Genomic DNA, 19,292 nt, shown 5'->3' with positions numbered 1-19,292 from the left:
ACCAGGGTACTCTTTTAAAAATGAAAGTTGAATCATGCTCTACTCTGTTTAAACACCCAATAATTTCCTATCTCACTTAAAATAGAATCCAAACTTCTTATCTTGGATTACAGAAGATCCCCTCCAGTCTACCCATGACTGACTCTGACTTTACCTTATGTCATTCTCCTCCTCATCCACTACAAATCTGAGTTTATTTCTATTTCTCAAAAACACTACGGTCATTCCACCCTTAGAGCCTTTGCACTAAGTGTTCCTTCTGCTAGGAATGCTTTTTCCTCTACCTTTAAAAGCTAACACTTCTTATATTCCAGCCTCAAGCTAAATATCATCTCCTCAGAGAGATTTGTTCTTACTATTCAATCTAAAGTAGCCATCCTACTACTTTATATCACATCACTGAAAATTTTTCTGATTTGTTTAAGAACTGTAAGGTCCACGAAAGTAGGGACCTTGTCTACCATATCAAACAGTGCCTGGAATATTTTGTGTTTTTTTTCTTAAAGTCCACAACTTATATTAAGATTCACTATTTGTGTTGTACAATTCTTTGTGTTGTATGGGTTTGACAAATGCATAATGCCATGAATCCATCATTAGAGTATCACACAGAAAGATCTCACCACTCTAAAAACTCCCTATGCTTCACCTATTCATCCCTCTCCCCTCACTCAGAACCCCTGGCAGCCACGGATCTTTTTACTGTCTCTTGTAGTTTTACCTCTTCTAGAATGTCAGGTAGGTGGAAACATACAATTTGGAGCTTTATCAGACTAGCTTCTTTCACTCCAAAATATGGTTAAAGATTCCTCCATATCTTATCATGGCCTGACTGCTTTTTAAAAAAAAAATTGCTGAATAACATCCCATTGTGTTTGTATCATAGTTTATCCATTCACCTATTGAAGGACATCCTGGTTGCTTTTAGTTTTGGGCAATTATGAAAAAAGCTGCTATAAATATGCATGTGCATGTTACTTATGAACATAAGTTTTTAACTCAATTGGGTAAATAGGAATATAACTGCTGGATAATAGTAAGCTTATATTTTAGCTCTGTAAGAAGCTGCCAAATGGTACTCCAACCAAAGTGGTTGTACCATTTTGCATTCCTTCTAGGACTGAAGGAGAGAACTCCTATTACTCCATATCCTCGCCAGCATTTAGTATTGTTAACTTTTTGGTATTTGCCAGTTTAATAAGTATACAGTGCTATTTCATGATGAGGTGCAGCTGAGGCAGTGATACCAGCACTGGGGAGTGGCTATAAAGACAGATTAACAGCAGAGAGGTTTGACTGCATAGAGACCATAATAAATCAACTGCTTGCAGACTCATATCAAAATCCTATCAGTGACTGGCAAGTGACAATTAGCTGCTAGTGGCTTTATGGTAACAGGCTTTATAGTGACTAGAGAGTTGATGTACTTCAACTATATGTCAATTAAGCTGCACCTGGTGGCAGACTGTAAGTTAGAATCTGACACTTATTTTCGTCTGCAAGTGGCCTGCTCATTATTTTATTTATGACTTCTGTCCACACCTCTTTCCCACAATGCACACTTGCCTCAGTCAGTTTTGGTAAGCCCACAAGCCAACTCCAGTCAAAATGAGTAAAAAACAAAAGTCACTAGAGAGCTTCTTTGAAAAGGGGGAAAGACAAAATGATGAGACAGCAGAAGGCTCTAAGACTGCCAACAAAAAGAAAGCTGCATTTAAAAGAAAATACCAAGAGTCCTACTTAAATTACAAGTTCATTGCAACAGGTGATTCACATTCTCCAAGCCTGCTTCGTATAATATGTAGCAAGCAGCTATCCAACAAAGCCATGAAACCTTCAAAACTGCTTCACCACATGGAGACCAAGCACCCTGCATTAAAAGACAAGCCTTTGGAGTTTTTCAAAAAAAAAAAAAAGTGAACACGAAGAACAGAAGCAATTACTTAAGGCCACCATTCATCAAATATGTCTGAACTAAGAGCATCATTCTTAGCGACTAACCACATTGCTAAAGCTAAGCCCTTTACTATTGGTGAAGAGTTGATTCTGCCGGCTAAGGACATTTGCCATGAACTTTGAGGAGAAGCTGAAGTTCAAAAGGTGGCATGTGTTCCTCCTTCAGCTACCACTATAACTAGACAAATTGATGAAATAGCAGAGGATATTGAGGCACAATTGTTAGGATTAATGAGTCACAATGGTATGCAATCCAGGTCAACGAGTCTACTGATGCTGACAACAAAGCAACAATGCTTGTTTTTGTGAGATCTATTTTTCAGGAGGATGTGCATGAGGATATATTATGTGTACTTTCGTTGTCAACCAACATCACAGATGCAGATCTATCCAAGTCTTTGAATGATTACATATCAAGAAAACTGAATTGGTCATTTTGTGTCGGGATATGCATGGACGGAGCAGCTGCCATGACTGGATGGCTTTCCAGTTTCACTACTCAGGTCAAAGAGGTCGCTTCTGAATATGAGTCTACGCATTGTGTCATCCATAGAGAAATGCTAGCTAGCTGAAAAATGTCACCTGGACTTAACAGCGTTTTGCAGGACATAATTAAAATTATCAAGAAGAATTGGAAAATCTAAATAGATCTATCAGCAGTATGGAAATTGAAACAATCATCAAAAACCTACCAAAAAGTAAAAGTCCAGCACAAGATGGCTTCACCAGGGAATTCTACCTAACATTCGAGAAAGATTTAATACCTATTCTCCTCAAACTCTTCCAAAAAATCTAAGAGGAGGCAATACTTCCTAACTCATTTTATGAGGCTATTTTACCTTGACACCAAAACCTGGTAAAGATAACACACAAAAAAATTATCAACCACATTAAAGTACATGCCTAGAACTCAAGTCTGTTCACACACCTCTGTGAAGAGATGGACACAGAGCACACAGGTCTTCTCTCATACACAGAAGTGAGATGGCTTTCTAAAGGAAGATCACTAGCCAGAGTTTCGAGAGCCAGAGATTTCTTTTAGAAAAAGTCACCACTGGCAGCATATTTCAATGACACAGAATGGTTGCAAAACTTGCTTACTTGTGTGACACATTTAACTTGCTTAACGAACTCAACCTGTCACTTCAGGGGAGAATGACAACTGTGTTCAAGTCGGCAGATATAGTGGCTGCATTCAAAAGCACTATATGGAGGTGACAAGTTAATACTGGGATTTTTGACAAATTTCAAACATTAGCTGAGATTTTGAAAGAGACTGAGCCAGGGCGTTCTTTCTTCCAGTTGGTGCATGATCACCTATCTCAGCTTTCAAGAGACCCCAACCACAAAAGACCCTAACCACAAAAGACCCCTAAACTGGAAAGGAATGGATCTACGATCCATTTGTAATAAGCCAGCTGAATCAACTTTGTCCGTGCTAGATGATGATCAACTGCTTGAGAATGCAAATGACAGTGGCCTTAAAAGTATATTCGAGACGTCAAATCTCCCTACATTCTGGATCAAAGTCAAGGCAGAATATCTTAAGACTGCCACAAAAGCACAGAAAAGCCTTTTTCCATTTCCAACATCCTATCTTTATGAAGCAAGATTTAAGCAACATACTTTGGCTCTCACTGTCTCTCATCACCCCCAGACAGGACCAACAAGCTTAGGGCTCCCACTGATTCTGCACTATGGTGAATTGTATAATTATTTTAATGTAATAAGAATAGAAATAAGTGCACAATAAATGTAATGTGCTTGAATCATTCCCAAACCATCCCCACCATCCCCTCCACCTGTCTGTGTAAAAACTGTCTTCCATGAAACCGGTCCTTGGTATCAAAAAGGCTGGGGACCACTGCAATAGCACATTAAAAGGATTAATACACCATGACCACATAGAATTACTCAATGAGATACAAGGATGGTGTAACCTCAGAACCAGCTCAAACTGATCCTATCTCTTGTTTCTAACAAGCTACTGAGTTGCTTTTCAGAGACAAGAGACCAAAACTGCATCTCATGCAGCTGACGTATGGGCAGAGAACTCTGACCTCCAGCTGAACTCAAAACAAAATCTCACCCCCACCCCCCCAAACCCTTACCTCCTACCATGAACCAAAGGACCAGGACATGACCAGAACCTGAACACTGGTACCCTTTCAGAAGTGAAGGGTCTATTGTCCAGAAAGATACAGTGCTGAAACCCTTTACCACATCTTACCATAAATGGCCAGTTCCAAAGCTCTCCAATCAAAACCTGCCCCACTGTAAAAGTGGAAATTCTCCAGTTTCAGGGAAGTGGTATCTCCAGGCACTAGCCACTAGGGAGAGCAGTAACTCAGTTACAGGGAGGTGATATCTCCGGGTGCCAGCCCCAGGGAGAAGCGCAACATTCCAAGGTAAAGATGATAAAACTGTCTATTAGGCCCTGTTTGCTGAGAGTTCCCCCGAATACATTTATCTGTGTACAAAAAGTTGACTAACTTCTGCTTCTTGTAATCTGTTCATTCAAAGATGTAGTAAAAAAACCTTATAAGCGGCCTGCTTGGGAAGCTCAGGGCTGATCTCCTCTAACCCTGCGTGGTAGAGAGTCAGTCGCCGGCCGGCTAATAAAGGCTCATAATTAATCTCAATTGGCTCCGTGGGTCTCAGAATCATTCGCGCCATAACACCACCAGTGCTTCCACATACCAGCCTGTTCCTAAACCTTTAAAACTTGCCCCAAACCCTGGATTGGGGAAACAGATTTGAGCCTTGCTTCCTGTCTCCATGCAGGTCGACTCAGCAGTAAAACATTTTTCTTTTCTCAAAAGTTGGTGCCACACTATTGGCTTCTATGTACATCAAGCAGTAGGCCCTTGCTCAGTAACAATAGGTCAACATATGAAAATCAGTGTGTCATGCCATATTAAAAAGACTAAAAATAAAAATCACATGATCATCAAAATTGATGTAGAAAAAGCATTTGACAAAATTCAAGTCTTTCATGATAAAAACTGTCAAACTAGGAAGAGGACATTACTTCAACAAAATAAAGGCTATATGTGAAAAGGCCACAGCTAACATCACATTCAACGGCGAAAAATTGAAAGCTTTTCTTCTAATACCAGGAACATGACAGAATGCCCACTCTCGCCACTTCTACTCAACATTGTACTAGAAGTCCCAGCCAGAGCAATCAGGCAAGAAAAATATAAAAGGCATCTAAATCAGTAAAGAAAAGCAAAATTATCTCTGTTCCAGATGACACAATTGTACAGATAGAAAACTCTAAAGACTCTATACAAAAACTGTTAATATCTAATAAAAAATTCAGCAAATCTGCAAGACACAAAATCAACATACAAAAATCAGCTGCATTTCTATACATTAACAATTAACTATCTGAAAAAGAAATTAAGACAATAACCCCATTACTAGACTTATCCAGATGAGCACTAATATATTGTATGTCAACAGTAACAAAAAAAAAAAAAATCAAAGATCCTTAATCACAAAAGAAAATATATACAGTTAACTGATGTTGAACAAGGAGTACGCAATGAGGAAAGAATAGTCTCTTCAACAGATGGTGTTGGGAAAACCAAGTATCTGCATGAAAAAGAATGAAATTGGCCCCTTATCCTACACCATAAACAAAAATCATCTCAAAAGGGATTAAATAAAGACTTAAATGTAAGACATGAAACTATAAGACTACTACAAGAAAATATAAAAGAAAGCTTCATGACACTGGTCTTAACAATGATTTCTTGGCTATTATACCAAAAACACAAGCAACAAAAGCAAATGTAGACAACAAGGACTACATCAAACTAAAAAGTTTCTGCTCTGCAAAGGAAACTATAGAGTGAAAAGGCAATTTATGGAAAGGGAGAACATATTTGCAAACCATATATCTGATAGTTAATACCCAAAAATACATGAGGAACTCTTACAAATCAACAGCTAAATAAATAGATAAATAGATAAATAGATAGATAGATAGATAGATAGATAAATAAATAAATAAATGAATAAATGAATAAATAAATAACTTAATTAAAAGACGGGCAAAGAACCTAAACAGACGTTTCTCCAAAGAAGACACACATATGACCAACAAGTATATGAAAAGATGCTTGCCAACACAATCAGGAAAATGCAAATAAAACTCACAATGAGATATTACCTCACACCTGTTAGGATGGCCACTATGCCCCTCCCCCAAAATAACAAGTGTTGGAAAGAATGCAAAGAAATTAGAACTCTTATACACAGTGGTTGTATCTCTTATATTGAATATAGATGCAAAAATCATCACCAAAATAATACCAGATTGAATCTAGTTACAACCCATGAGCAAATGGATTTTATACCAAGAATGCAAAGACAGATGAATATCCAAAAATCAATTAATGTAATAAATCACATCACTAGAACATAGAACAAAAACCACATGATCATCTCAATAGACAAAGAAAAAGCATGTGACAAAACTCAACACCCTTTAATGATAAAAACACTCAAGAAACTAGAGTAGAAAACTTCCTCAACCAGATAAAGGTCATTTATAAAAACTCTACAACTAACATCCTACTTATTGGTAAAACACTGAATGCTTTCCCCCGAAGATCAAGAACTGTCTTGCCAGATCTCATCACTTTTATTCAACATTGTAGTGGAAGTTCTAACCAGGGTAATAAGGCAAGAAAATAAAATACAAGGCATACAGATTGAAGAGAAAGAAGTACAACTATCTCTATTTGAAGATGACATGATCTTATGTACAGAAAATCCTAAAGAATCTAAGTAAAAACTAAAACAAGTTTAGCGAGTTGCAGGATATAATATATAAAAGCCATTGTATGTATGGTAGCAATGAAAAATCTGAAGATAAAATTAAGAAAAAAATCTGTTTACATAGCATGAAAATGAAGAAAATATTCAGGAAGAAATTTGACAAAAAAAGCACAAAACTAAAAATTATAGACAACCTAGATAAATGGAAAGACATCCAATGTTCACAGATCAGGTTTAACATTGCTAAAATGGCAACAGTCCCCCAAATGATCTACAGATTAAACACAATCACTATCAAAATCCCAGCTGCCTTTTTTTTGCAGAAATTCACAAACTGACCCTAAAATTCACATGGAAATGCAAAGGACCAGGAATAGACAAAACAATCTTGAAAAAGAAAAATAAAGTTGGAGGACTCACATTTACCAATTTCAAAACTTAATATAAAGCTACAATAATCAAGATAGTGTGGTACTGGCATAAGCATAGATATATGGATTAATGCAACAGAAATTAGTCCAGAAATAAACCCAAATGTCTATAGCCAACTGATTTTTGACAAAGTGCTAAGACAATTAAACTTTTCAACAAATGGTAACAGAAGAGCTAAATATTCACATGCAAAAGAGTGAATCTGGATCCCTACCTCACAACCATGGACAAAAATTAACTCACAGTAGATCGTAAATCTAAATATAAGAGGTAAAACTATAGAACTTTTAGAAGAAATTAAGTATAATTCTGTGACCTTGCATTAGACAATGATTTCTTAGATATAACACCAAAAGCAGAAACAAAAGAAAAAAATAAATTGAATATAAATCAAAATTTAAAACTTTTGTGCTTCAAAAGCACCATCAAGAAAGTGAGAAATCAGAAGGCTTGACGAAAACGTTCTCCAGTTTGGGCTGCTGCCTAATAGACTTTGAAGAATACTGTTTCACTCCAGTCCACAAAGATGATCTCTACAATAACCTGATAGTGAATCCTTGCTCAGTGGGCCATGTCAACTAGGAACTAGGTGAGGTAGTTAATAGAGCCGTGTCAGGTTGCTACAGCTATGTCAGTAGGAGGAGACCACAGCCTGGCAATTGGTACCATTAGTGGACATGCCCGGCATTGCCCAGACCTTTGTGTGATCTGGATTGATGCCCATGCTGACATCAATACACACCTCACAACTTCATCTGGAAATCTCCATGGACAGCCAGTTTCATTTCTCCTCAGATAACTACAGGACAAGGTAGCACAGCTCCCAGGATTTTCCTGGATCACATGTTGTATCTCTTCCCCAAGTATCGTGCATACTGGCCTAAGAGATGTGGACCCTCCTGAACATTTTATTTTAAAGAATTATGATATCCAGTATTTTTCCATGAGACAGAAATCGACTTGGTATCCAGAAGGTCATGGAACAGACATTTGATCTGCTGATTTGCAAAAGACAAAGGCCAATCCATCTGAGTTTTGATATTGATGCATTTGACCCTACGCTGGGTCAGCCACAGGAACGCCTGACCTATCGAGACGGCATGTATATTACTAAGGAAATACACAATAAATGATTGCTGTCACCACTGGATCTTGTTGAAGTCAATTCTCAGTTGGCTGCTTCAGAGGAAGAAACCAAGGCTACAGCAGGCCTAGCAGTGGATGTGATTGCTTTACGTTTTAGTCACAAAAGGGAGGGATGGCATAATGTCTACGACCAGCTTCCTACTCTCAGTTCACCAGATGAATCAGAAAATGAAGAATGTGTGAGAATTTATGAAATATTGTATGCTGACACATCTTCATCACAATGGGCATTCCAGAGTTGAGAGATGTTTGAGGGGACAGATAGTACACAGTCATCTGAGTTGATACTGCCTTAATGAAAACATTTGTACATTCTCACAATTGTAAAGTTTCCTTTCCCACTCCATTTTGGTGACCAGTAATATTACTGCAAATGTATTTGGTTTTTTGTAGTTCACAGGGTATTAATATGTTGAAGTACTATGTAAATTTAAAGAAGTCATAAATAGCATTTATTACCTCGGTTAAAAAAAAAGTGAGAAATCAACCCACAAAATGGGAGAACATTTTTATAAATCATGTCTGATAAAAGTATCTAGAATATATAAAGAACTCTTATAACTCAAAACAAAAATACAAATGATTGAAAAATTGGCAAAAGACCTGAATAGACATTTCTCCAAAGAAGATACACAAATGACCAATAAGCACATGAAAAGATGTTCAACATTTTTAGCCATCAGGGGCAAGCAAATCAAAACCACAATGAGATATCACTTCACACATAGCAGGATGGCTATAATCAAAATGACAGATAATAAGTGCTGAAAAGGATATAGAGAAATTAGAACCTTCATACAATGCTGGTGGACATGTAAAAAGTTAATTAAACACTGAATTAACATATGATCCAACAATTCTACTTTTAGGCATATACCCAAAATATGAAAACATATATCCACACAAAAACTTGAACATAAATGTTCACAGCAGCATTACTCCTAATAGCCATAAAACAGAAACAACCCAAATGTCCAATGAATGAGTTGTGGTATATTCATATAATGGAATATTATTCAGCAGTAAGAAGAAATGCTATATAATGAATAAACCTTGAAAATATGCTAAGTGAAAGAAGTCAGTCACAAAAGAACATATACTGTATGACTCCATTTATGTGAAATGTCTAGACTAATCGAAAAAGACAGAAAGTAGATTATTGGTTGCTAGGGCTGAGTGGATGGGGAGCTGGGGGTGACAGCACAGGGATTCTTTTGGGGGTAATGATGTTTTATATTGATTGTAGGGATGTATATACAACACTGAATACACTAAGAGCCACTGAATTGTACATTTTAAATGGGGTATATTGTATGGTATGTGAACTATATCTCAATAAAGCTATTTAAAACAAAAAAAAATTTTTTTATTTTGTTTTTCTAGACTAAAGTATTTTCGTATCAATGGACCCTCACTAGAATTTCTAAAGGATTTACTTCGGAAATAAGGAAAATGATCCTCAAAAGAAGTTCTGCAACTCATGATACAAAAGTGAGTAAGAAAATGGTAAACATTAGGTAAATCCAAAATACAAAACAACGTCTAATTTGGGGGATTTAAAATATACAGCTAAAATGCTGAACAACAGCATTAAAGTCAGGAAGGCAGGTAACTGGAATTAATTGTTCCAAGATCCTTGCATTGTTCAGGACAAGACAAAGATACTGAATAACTTTTGTGAATTAATATGCAAGCTAAAATTTCAAAGAAGTAAAAAAGTAAAAATCGAGTGCACAAATTCCAAACCACTATAGAAAAAAAAGGAAAGAAAAAGATGAGAGGGAAAAATGTATGAATCCAAAAATAAACAAAAAAATGAAACATGTGGGAAAGGAACTTTAACAAAAAGATGGTAGATTACACATGCGCATCTGAATCCCCTTACTAATTCTCTGTAAACTCTGACAAAGGAATTTTAGAAATTAAAAAAGTAATAATAATAAAGGTCAGGAAAAAGAGAAGTAGAGGCGACAAGCAAGTAACTTCAGTAAGATACAAAGCAGGTGGACAGATGCTGACAGCACACTTAAAAAAGTTGACTCCTATACTGGGGTAACAGGGAAAAGTCAAGATGGTTTCCACTGCAGCATCCTCAAGAGGAGGCACTAGGTAATTCTGGAAGTAGAAGTAAAGTTGACACATAAGCAGAATTGGTTAAAAGGTGCTTACAAAGCATTTTGATCCCTAAATCCCCCTACTTCAGATCAGAAGGCGAAGGTTTTCTTGGGTTTTGTTTGTTTGTTTGTTTGTTTTTAGCTCTAACAGGTAAAATAGAACATCTCTAGAATGGGAGATGCCAGGCATAGTTTGAAGGTTGGAAAACAGTATCAAAAACAAGAGAACTAAAGGAACATATACGAACCAAATGACAAATCTCCCCATCTTCTTTTTCCACTTGGCTCGCAGCCCCACTGCAGCCAAGACTTAACCAAAAAGCCAGGAGATAGAACGATTCTTCTTATGAAGTCCCCCCAAATAGTCCACCAGATAACCCCCATAGTGAGATTCTCAGTTTACATGCCCTGTCCTCCCTATATGCACAATCAATGCTCCCAGTATGATTTTTAGTCTCCCATCCTTAAAAAAAAAACAAAGAAAACTTTTAAAAATTATATTTATCCTTGGAGAGATAAAGATAACTACTATGTACATGAAACAAAATGCCGTTAAAAATAACACAGGGAAAAGAAGGAACATAAAAACTCTTCCCAACAGTAACAGCCTATACTATGGAGACAGGCTACACCGATTTGGTCATCTCTTGAATAATCTGAAAATACAAGCTCCATACACAGATTTCAGTTTGTCAGAGCACTAGAAAAGGGATCATCTGATACCTGCTGCTGCCAGGCTGACAAAATAATTTGCCATAGCTCTGGCAGCCTATGATGTAATTTTAAATAACTTACAACGTTAAACTACTCTTTGGTCCTTGTGAGGACTGGGTAGCATGTCATGTTTTCCCTATGAGACCTGACTGCACAGTTGAGTTTTACGTTCTTTATTTTCATAAATGTCTTAATATGTAAATCTCCATTACCTAAGAAACCCTGCAATTTGAGAAAGGCTAATATAATTTCCAAATACATTATGGGTAGATTCTGAATGACCGATTTGGTCAGTCACCTAATTAACAATGACAATTACAATATTAAGTACTATTACATTCACTTTAGTTATTAGATCACAGAATGCCTTCATTCTTAAATAGGGGTCTGCAAAGTTTCTGTAAAGGGCCAAAAAGTAAATATTTATACCGTGTGGGCCATATGCTCTGTCACAACTACTCAACTGCCATTTTAGTATGATGGCAGCCATAGACAACACATTAAATGAATGAATGGAACTGTGTTCCAATAAAACTTTCTTTACAAAAAACAGGCAGAGAGCCAGATTCCTCCCATGGGCCAGTTTATCAATCCCTGCTTCTCAAGTATCAAAATGAAAAAACTAGGTACTATTTGAGGACACCCTACACACATCACCATCACAGCTAAAAACTCGGAAACTCCTCAAGACATTAGAATAAAACAGTTGGATACTGTAATTAAATTTTTTATACCTTCTTTATCTTCATTACTACTCTTTTCATTTGGCTCTCCCTGTACTATCATACTAATTTCAACATTTCTCCTTGTCTTACCCCAATCTATCTACAAAGTGTTGTAAAAATAATATTTCAGGTGAATTCCCTATACTTCTGATGACATCCATAATAATGGCTTGCCTATTGTCTTATCTCACCTGCCACTCTCCTATACATACCCCATGCTCCAACCACACAGAATTATTCATTGTACCCCAACATGCAATCTGTTTAATACATCTGTGATTTACTTTATTCCAATCCTTCTGTTCAAAATTTGCTCCACTTCTTCCCTAAATTCCCATTCACCTGGTCTTCTCTTATCTTTCAACATTCTGCTCAAACATCTCTTCTGATAGCCTTCTCTAAACTCTAATGCAGAAATAATGAACTTCTGATCAACTCTATAGCATATATTCTAGGAGATATTATAACATGGTAATTAAGTGTGTAGGTTTTGGAGTCAGACAGATCCAGATACACATCTCAGCATTGTCAATGTGTAAACTTGAGCAAATTACTGAATCTCTGAGCTATACTTTCGTCATTTAACAGGGATAATTTTAGTTTTGTTTTAAAGACTGAGATAATACCTACAAAGTGCTATAAACAGTTTTAAGTCTAGTAAGTGTTCGACAGTTGTCTCTTACCTGTTTGCAAATCGGCTTCCTCTTTCAAACTGGTTTTTCTACAGTTTATTTTTTTTTTTGATTTGTTGGGGTGACACTGATTAATAAAATTACATAGGTTTCAAGTGTACATCTGTATATTGCACTATGTGTTCACCACCAAAAGTCAAATCTCCTTCCATTACCATATATTTGACTTCCTTTACCCTCATCTACAAAACTTTTCTTGAGGTCCAGGGCAATTCATGTTTATACACTGCTAGAGCCTAACACAGTGTCTGAAACATAATAATAGTAAGCCCTCAAATACCTGTCAAATCAATAAATAAACATAAAAAGTTATGCTACTCAAGGTAAATTTTTCTCTAACACCTCAGAAGAACCTGAATTTAGGATACCTTTCTTACTGAGACATTAAAAAGCTTAAAAATATCTATTACAATCCTAAGCACTCACCACTGTTCATCATTTCTCCAAATAAATGGGAAAACTAGTAACCTATGCAAAAGAGCATCTACTTGTGAATAAGTGAAGTTACAAAAGATTTTTTTTTATGTGACAACATAAAAGCAACCACTGAATACACACTACACAGTTTCCCATCATAATGGTAAATGTCATAGATTTACAAATTTCAAATGTGAGGGAAAGCCATAATATAATCAGAATTGCAGGAAACTGACACCTTGCTCTCTATATGTACAAGTATTATGAGTAAGGAATAGTAACTTATTTTGACTTTGTGGAGCAGGGGAATTCAGACAAGATGCCATAGAAGAGAAGCACTGTAGGTGAAAAAGATAATAGGATGAGAATAGGGGATTTGTTCAAGTTTGGTCAACAAACTGGGTACAAAGGGAAAAATAATACAGTAGAAAAAGAATTGACCAAAAAAATCGAGGAACTGGGTACCAAGACCCAGATCTGCTGTTATAAATATTAGAAAGAAACAAAATTTGTAATTCATAGGCAATATGACTGTCTTCCTTAGAAAATCCAAGAGATGCTACACAATGCAATTAATAGTTGACCAATATCATGGACAACGTGAAAAGTAGAAAGGTATTTAAGTGAAAAAAACAAATGAAAATAATTTATCTCAAAAGCCAACAATTTTGAGGTAACTATACAACCTTGTAAACATAAAACATATTCATAACAAGGAAACGTGAAGAGAAAACAAGCCAACCTACTAACCAGGGATGGCACCCTTGGAATTCAGATGAAAAGAGGAATAATATATAAAAAGATTTGAACTCTTGGCCAGTTAAAAGTCTAGAAGCTATGGTAGCCAGCCTCCAAGATGGCCCCCAATAATTCTCATCTCCTGATATTCATAGACTTATGCAATTCCCCTCCCACATTGAAACAATGTTGGTCAACATTGACCTGTATGACCACCAGAATATAAAATGACAGTGTACTATGTCCAAAGCTAGGTTATGAAAGGAATTACAATTTTTTCCTTGATCCCTGGAATTGCTTGTTCTGGGGAAAGCCAGCCACTCCACTATGAGGACACTCAAGCAGTCCGATGGAGAGGGCCAGGTGAAAAGGAACTGAAGCCTCCCATCAACAGCCAGCACCAACTTGCTAGCCATGAATGAGCCATCTTGGAAGGAGATCCTCCAGTCCCAGTAAAGACTACAGATGAATGCAGCCTTGCCTGACATCTTACTATAATCTAAAGACAAAACCGACCCCAGAGCTGCTCAGCCAAGCTACTCCCAAATTTCTGACCCACAGAAACTGCAGGAGATAATAAATAATTGTTATTTTTAAGTCACTAAGTTTTGAGATAATTTATTACACAACAACAGAAAAACAGAAGCCAAGGTATAATTTTGGCTAAGTACTAGGGTAAAGTAATATCTCTGCTCTAAATTACATGAACAAGAAAACTTATCATAAAAGAGCATCAACCCACCATGCTTCGGATCTATCCTGAAGTTTTTAGAATTCAAATACAAGGCTGTGTACATTTACTTTACATTCAGTAATAATTTAAGCATCATGTGGCTTTTAACATTTTTTTTCCAATTACAGTTAGCATACAATAATGTATTAGTTTCAGGTGTACAACGTAGTGATCAGACATCTATACAATTTACGAAGTGTTCATCACAAATAAATCTAGTACCCAAGTGACAGCATTCAGTTACTATATTGTAAACTATATTCCTTATACTATACTTTACATCTCTATGACGATTTTGTAACTACTAATTTGTACTTCTTATTCCCGTCCCCTTTTTCACACCCCCAACCCCCTCCCATCTAGCAACCATCAGAATGTTCTCTGTATCTATGAGTTTGTTTTATTTTGTCCTTTATATTCCACATGTAAGTGAAATCATACAGCATTTGTCTTTGTCTGACTTACTCCATTCGGCACAATATCCTATAGGTCCATCTATGTTTTTGCAGATGGTAAGATTTCATTTTCTGTGACTGAGTATTCCATTCTGTGTGTGTGTGTGTGTGTGTGTGTGTGTGTATTCATTCTACCTCTTCTTTATCCATTCATCCACTGATGAACTTCCAGGTTACATCCATATCTTGGTTACTGTAAATAATGCTACAATGAACATATGGACTCATATATCCCTTCAAAATAGTGTTTTGGGTTTCTTTGGATAAATACCCAAAAGCAGGATTACTGGGTCCTTGTCTCTTGTTATAGCCTTTGTTTTAAAGTCTGTTTTGTCTGGTATAAGTACTGCTACCGCAGCTTTTTCCTTCCTTCCTTTTTTTTTCTTCCTTCCTTCCTTCCCTCCTTCCCTCCTTCCTTCCTTCCTTATTTATTTGTTTGTTTATGCCTACAGCACCTGGTCTTCCTAGGTGGTCTCCCATCCAAGTACTAACCAGGCCCGATCCTGCTTAGCTTCCAAGATCAGACATTGGGCTTGTTCAGGGTGGCATGGCCATAGACCATGGACCGTGGCTCCACTGGGGCACGAACACAGGACCTTCTGCATATAAAGCAGACATGCTAACTGCTACACTATGGAACCACGTCCTTTTTTTTTTTTTTTTCCTATTTTCATGAAATATCTTTTTCCAACCCTTTACTTTCTTTCCATCTGAAGTGAGTCTCTTGTAGACGGCACATGTAACGGTCTTGTTTTTGTATTCAACCACCCTGTCTTTCGATTGGGGCATTTAATCCATTCACATTTAAAATAATTGTTGATATCGATATGTAGTTATTGCCATTTTATTATACATATTTTTAAATTTTTTTTCATCTTCTTCTTAAACAAGTTCCTTTAACATTTCTTTTAATATTGGTTTGGTAGTGATAAACTCCTTTGGCTTTTTCTTATCTGGAAAGTTCCTCAACTGTCCTTCGATTCTAAATGATAGTTTTGCTAGGTAGAGTAATCTTGGTTGTAGGCCCTTGCTATTCATTACTTTGAATATTTCATGCCAGTCCCTCTGGTCTGCAAAGTTTCTGCTGAGAAATCACCTGAGAGCCTTATGGGGGGCTCCCTTGTAAGTAACTAACTGCTTTCTTCTTGCTGCTTTTAAGATTCTCTCTTTATCTTTATTCTTTGGCATTTTAATTATGATATGTCTTGGTGTGGGCCTCTTCGGGTTCAAATGTTTGGGACTCTCTGTGCTTCCTGGGCTTGTATGTCTATTTCCTTCGCTGATTAGAAAAGTTTTCCATCATTACTTCTTCAAATAGGTTTTCAACAACTTGCTCTCTCTTCTCCTGGTACCCTTATGATGCTGATGTTGGTATGCTGGATATTGTCCCAAAGGTCCCTTAAACTATCCTCATTTTCTTTTATTCTTTTTTCTTGTTGCGGTTCTGATTGGGTATTTTCTGATACCTTATCTTCTAAATCATTTATCTGATCCTCTGCTTCATCTGGTCTACTACTGACTCCCTCTAATGTAGTCTTCATTTTAGCTATTGTATTCTTCATTTCTGACTGGTTCTTTTTTGTTTTCTATCTCCATTTTTATATTTTCTATCTCTTTGTTAAAATTCTCACTGAGTTCATCTACTCTTCCCCTAAATTCATAGAGACATGCACAGAGTAATGATGATGTGAAAACATAGTGGGAGAAGACCGTATACAGATGGAGGCAGAGACTGAAGAGATGTGTATACAAGCCAAGGAATGCCAAGGATTGCAGGCAACCATCAGAAGCTAGTATAGAGTCATGGAACAGATTTTCCTCTGAGAGGTTCCAACCCTGCTGACACCTTATTTTGGCCATTAAGACTCCTAGACTGTGAGAAATGAAGTTTTTCTGTTGTTTTAAACTACCTAGTTTGTGGTAATTTGTTACAGCAGTCCCAGGAAACTAATACACCCTATGTAAGACATTCTGAAATAGGCAAAACTACTGGGAAGAAAACACATAAGTGCTTCCAAGAAGATGGAATTAGAGCAAGATGACTACAAGGAGCACAAGTAAAGACTGCAAGTATTGGTCAAAATTCAATGACTCGTGTACCTGAAAAGGATGAATTTTATGAAGTTATATCTCAATAAACTTGCAAAAAATAAAACATCTTCCTAATGTGAATGACCAAAAAAAAAAAAAAAAATGCTGTTAATGTGATTTCTACAATAAAAAGAAAAATGGCTTACATCTCCTATTTTGGGGAGTTGGCTCCAGGACCCATTCTTCCTTCCTAGCACCTCCTTCTAAATCTATTACCTCACGGCTAGTTTAATCTAGCTTTCCTAATTTCTCGTTCATGTTATAATCAATCTATCCTTCTTTTGCCTCCTCTACCTTCCTCCTCTCAATTTTTAAAGCCAAATTCAACTTTACCTCCATCCACAGCTTTAAAATTCATAAGAAATAGAGGTGAAGATGAAAGTCTCTGCATGAATTTCCTATGGAAAATAATTGACTTTTAAAATGACTTTTTAAAAAGCTTTCACAGTCAAGCACAGTGGTGTACAATTTATATCTTCACTTAGTAAACTTGAACCAATAAAGGTATCAATTTGAATCTAAGATCTAACAGAATATTAAAATAACCTATTACCTATTAGCCCGTCAGTTACAAAGGAAATAGGATCAGTTCTTAACACTTTTATATCATTTATTTTGAGTAATGTTTACTATCACACTAGAAAAATGTGATAGAATGTCTAATGCAGAAAAAAGGTGCTAAAACATTACCAGAGGTAAAAACTAACCTTAACACCTTCCTGAAAGGCAGTAGAAAGAAAAATGTGAAAGAAGACACATTTCACAAGATTATTTCAGTAACAACTTGTGCCAGACGCAACCAACAGGCAAACTACATTTCTAGCCTTATTTTAAAATATGTACTCTATCTGTAGGTAAATTATCAAATAGGATATTATGACATTTGCTTGGTTTATTTTCAGAAATAACATATCTAACAATCAGTTATTTTTATAGGCCACATCTGTTTTGACCTAGAAAAACTTTCAGTAGTTTAATATTGGGCTATATTTTCTTAAGGGTCACCAAAAAGACATTACAGAAAACATACAAAACCAGTAAGGAGAAAAACTGCTTACTGAAGCAGAAAGTAGAGTTTAAAGGGCTCAAATACACAGTGTTATTCAAAGTAAAACCTAATGAAGTCAAACCCTCCAACAGCCTTATTAAAATACAGAAGCAGTCTATGGCCATGCTACCCTGAACAAGCCCGATCCCGTCTGATCTCAGAAGCTAAGCAGAGGTGGGCCTGGTTAGTACTTGGATGGGAGATCACCTAGGAAGACCAGGTGCTGTAGGCATGTAAAAAATATACAAACAAACAAATAAGGGATTGTAAACTGACAAGGTCCTTGCAATCTGTGAGGTTAACCAAGGGTTGCCTCACCTAAAAAAAATAAAAATAAAAATAAAATAAAATACAGAAGCATAAATGGCAACTATAAACAGAGTCATCTCCCTTGGGTAGGGCCACTCAGCCATGTTTCCAAATCACCACTCAAGTGAAAGAGCTATGTATCAAAGGATTTGTTTTGAAAAATCTGTCTTCATTCACCAGCCACTACTGCGAAGAATGAACTCCAACCTTAATCTAGTTGGAAGCAGAACCAGAGTTGCTGATGATTCTTGTGTATGCAATCCTTTTGGGTTGATAATTAGATCCTGCTCTGCAGGGCCACAATAACAGAGAATAACTAGAAGGAACAATGTTTAGATACGATTCTCCGCTAATAATAACAAAGGAGCTGACCTTGATTTATGGAGTTGCTGAAGGTACTGTCAGAGGAGATAAGAGTTCTTCTGGATTGGGGTAAAAGGTAAATACTATTTCCATAACCTAATTTCTCAATGAAAGAAGATAGAAGAACTCAAACCCACTCATGATGGGGAAAAGCTGCTTTCCTATTTACTAGGGAAATTTACATTAACAGGGAGGTAAAATGTGGACCACTATCTCCCCGACAACAGTGAGATCTTGGCTCTGAACAACATGTAAAGATCTCAGTTCACTGCAAGCTCATTTCCTATTTTCCAACCAAATGTATCAGTGTGGATTTTAAAGCCTCTACATAAAATGACAATTATTTTATTCAATGAGGCAAACAGGAAGGTACAACTTTCAAGGTTCAACAGTATGAAAACAAAGTTTAAGGAAATTGGCACCAGAATCAAACTTTTAGCATTCATTTGCTGGTTTGAACTCTGTACCCAGTATTCTAGAAGTCAATTTTTTCCCTGTTCTCCAAACAGCTTTCTGACAAACATTTTAATCTTAGCTACTATTACAAGTTGTTTCCTGGCTTTGACTA

General features: G+C 36.5%; 1 protein-coding gene and 3 pseudogenes across 2 annotated transcripts in view; 2 read left to right on the top strand and 2 right to left on the bottom strand.

Moving 5' to 3' along the window:
* ITCH (itchy E3 ubiquitin protein ligase) overlaps nt 1-19,292 on the bottom strand; it is a 145,052-nt gene that overhangs the window by 74,371 nt on the left and 51,389 nt on the right. The gene's annotated exons all lie outside the window — the stretch shown is intronic.
* Nucleotides 7,697-8,737, top strand: LOC102896825 (annotated as a pseudogene).
* LOC112471216 lies at nt 15,357-15,472 on the bottom strand (annotated as a pseudogene).
* On the top strand, nt 18,166-18,284 carry LOC112471110 (annotated as a pseudogene).

Source organism: Pteropus alecto, unplaced genomic scaffold (assembly GCF_000325575.1).
Source record: "Pteropus alecto unplaced genomic scaffold, ASM32557v1 scaffold45, whole genome shotgun sequence".
NCBI classification, from domain to species: domain Eukaryota; kingdom Metazoa; phylum Chordata; class Mammalia; order Chiroptera; family Pteropodidae; genus Pteropus; species Pteropus alecto.
Note: the sequence above shows the minus strand (reverse complement) of the source record. Positions and strands in the feature narration are given on the sequence as shown.